Raw genomic sequence first — 3,329 nt, forward strand, 5'->3', positions numbered from 1 at the left:
ACCTCAATATTACCACATGCCAATAGAACAATTTTTTTCATTAGTTGCAAAAAAACATGCGCATGGAAAAAACGACCACAAACAGGTTTTTGATGTACATCTTCCAGATAAATAAAAAAGACCGATTGCAGCACGATATTGTTCAATGGAGTAACCCATTTTCTACCTTGTGACAAAAGTATATTTTAAACAAAAAGCTGCAATCGGTAGCTGCTAAATTTATGACACATTCAAAAACTAGAGTAGTTGAATACACATATTTGTTTGCATGACTAAGAAAGTTTGGATATAATGCATAGTTCAAAAAGTTAACAAAAAAAAAATAATAGAAAGGATACATGTAACGTAAACACAAAATAAACAGGTAAAACAAATGAAAAGCGAATATGTACATAGAGATAACGTAAATAGTAATATAACGTACACTTTTGTGAATAAAACAACACAGAAATTGTGTAATTGTGTTGAAAAGGTTTAACATTGTGGTAAAACTGTAAAGGTACACATTAGTAGAAATGGTATCTTCACATATAAAGCATGAATTTAAAAGGTATTTAGTTTAGATTTCTTTCGTCAGTTTCACTTGTACACCATTCGATACAATGAAAATCAATTCAACACTCTTTTCTTCCTCTTCTTTTTTTGTTTTCTTGTTATAACTTAAGAAAAAAGATGCCTAATAACCCGCTGTTAAATTACTTTGAATTTCTCGGGATCGAGATTTCACAGGTGGTGAAAAGTCAAGTCTCAACCGGGACTCGAACCCAGGGCTTCTGGCGTACAGTGCCAGCGTTCTAACCAACTGAGCTATCAAGACCCGATATATTGACTGACTTTCACGCATCTGTGAACCCGGTGACATATTCCCCCTCTTTGTAGAAATTCGTCCTCGAATTCTACGAGTTAAGGAAATGCTGTGAGGCATGTTCCAAGGAAATAGTGGGTTTTGTACGTTGGGCGCCAAATGTCAGAGGTGGTGAAAAATCAAGTCTCAACCGGGACTCGAACCCAGGGCTTCTGGCGTACCGTGCCAGCGTTCTAACCAACTGAGCTTTTGAGACCCGATATATTGACTGACTTTCACGCACCTGTGAACCCGGTGACAGAGAAATCAAGGAAATCAATTATTCATTTGTACACGTAAATCTACGTCGAATGTACAGTTGAATTTTAGAAAATTTATCAATGTTCTCCATTATATCACTGTTTAAATGTAAAGTGTACATGTCCGTAAGTCGCATAAACAACAATGATCGATCCACAATACTATTACTGAGATTACAGCGGGGTCCGCTTCACGCATCAGTGCGTAAAGCGGTCCCAGGAAGAGAACGCCGGGTTCGCTCTAGCGGACCCAGAGCTGACCCCGAGCGAACCCGGAGCGCAACCAAAGCGCACCCGGAGCGGTCCCAAAATTTCTGAAAGCGAACCTGAAACGGACCCCGAGCGAACCCTGGAAGCGAACCCGGGGTCCGCTCCGAGTTCGCTCTGGTGTTAGGTTGTGTCCGGTCGGTACTGTTTTTTGGAATCTCTTTTATTATCCCCTCGCGCAAATAGGGAAACTGCACAATTACGTATGCACATTATGCCCCCCCCCCTTCCCACTAAAATGCTATGCAATTTGATTTTTGTTAAATAAACATCCTCCACCTCCGACAATTATGTTTAAAAATAAATATTGCTGAAAAACAATTAAATATATAAACTTTACTACCTCAAATTAGGTATCCATATATCCAAGACGCTTTGCTCTCTGTGTTTTGTAAAAAAAAAAATAATAAATCATGAACAACATCTCGCTAATAATTTTGTCAAAAGTGAGAAAGTTGATCCTAATGTTGCGGGTCTGAATCCCTTTGTGGGACGTGGATACCGTGTAAACCGAGGGCCCATGTCCCAATACATGCTAGCTCAAAAAGATCCCTCACAGCTCAATGGTCGTCAGTTCCTATTATAGGAAAGAATGTGCAGCCTTCCGCCGGCAAGCCTTCATATGAGCAACAAATTCCTGAGAGGGACTATAAACAAAATACATTGTACTATCAATACTTAACATGTTTAAAGTCCCTCGATAGAATTTATCTCTTATGAGGTACTGCCATTACCACTGAAGTTGCTGTCGCGAGGGGATGCTCCGCTTGGCGGTGCCCTTGTTATTTTTAGCCCATGGTGAAGTGAAGTTTAAGTATACGTAATTCATTTAAATTGCTTTCTTAAGTTAACAAACATTTATTTAAGAAATAAGGTATCATTTTTTAAACATCTTTCGGGATATAAATACAGATTGGTCACGAGATTAAATTCCATAAAGCCCAAAGGGCTTTATGATGCATTTAATCTCGTAGCATAGCTAATATATGCTTGTGCCCCATCAATAAAAAACTGATGACTTCTTTTTAATGGGAGGGTGCGTAGTTGATATATAGTGGCCCAAACTGAAAATCTATGGCTTTGCCCCCCCCCCCCCCTCCCCAAACTGAAGTTGCTTCCTACGGACCTAACTCTTTATTTATTTATTTTTTTGCTTCATTTCATATTCTCATTTTATCTGATATTTTAAATTATGTTTCACTATTCCAAACTTATTACTTTTTTGGGAAAAACTATAAGAAGAATCGAAAGATTTAAAAGGAGTGTAGAACTACAGTGCACATGGGGGTTGGGCACAAAGCAAAACTTTCTTGACCCCCAAAGGCATTACTGTTAGGGGATATAAGAATGAATTAGCCTTGATTTCTTTTGTTATGAATATACATACAATTAGGCAAAATTCGAAATTACTTTCATTTACATGTAATTTGAATAGAATACACTGGTTCCCCACCCCCTGTCCGGCCCGGGACCATGAAACTTAGATAACCTCACTTTTGATTCAGTCTTTCTATTACTAATTCCTGTAGTAAACCAAGTTTGGGACGTGCTGTATGGCCTTAAGTGCCGAGAATAGGACAAAATGTACAGCTCTCCACCGGCAAATGGTGGCGTCTCCATATGAGTAAAAATTCTCGTGAAGGACGTTAAACAACAATCAATCTTTTGGTGAAAGTGAGACTGTGATCAACAGTGAGCTCGTCTAAGTTTACTTAATGGCCCTGGTGCATGATGTTTCAAATATGATAAATATGGCCCCATTCCTGATTGCATGCTTATATTGTATATAAATATCACGTATATTTCAGTTGATATTGATATAACATGATTTTAAATTAGGACTGAGAATATTTTTTCACTTCAACAAGTCTAAGGACCGAAGTAGAAAAGGGGGCAAAATTTTGGGTTCTCCACTTTTTGTGTGGAAAATAATCATAAGCAGATGTTTTGATTTGAAA

General features: G+C 38.2%; 1 non-coding gene across 1 annotated transcript; it reads right to left on the minus strand.

The window, feature by feature from the left end:
• Positions 1–743: 743 nt before the first annotated feature.
• Positions 744–817, minus strand: Trnat-ugu (transfer RNA threonine (anticodon UGU)). The gene has a single exon. It is a non-coding gene; the product is annotated as a tRNA-Thr (tRNA).
• Positions 818–3,329: the final 2,512 nt, after the last annotated feature.

Source organism: Saccostrea cucullata, unplaced genomic scaffold (assembly GCF_032062105.1).
Source record: "Saccostrea cucullata isolate Sc308-1 unplaced genomic scaffold, CSIRO_AGI_Scuc_v1 ctg22432, whole genome shotgun sequence".
NCBI lineage: Eukaryota > Metazoa > Mollusca > Bivalvia > Ostreida > Ostreidae > Saccostrea > Saccostrea cuccullata.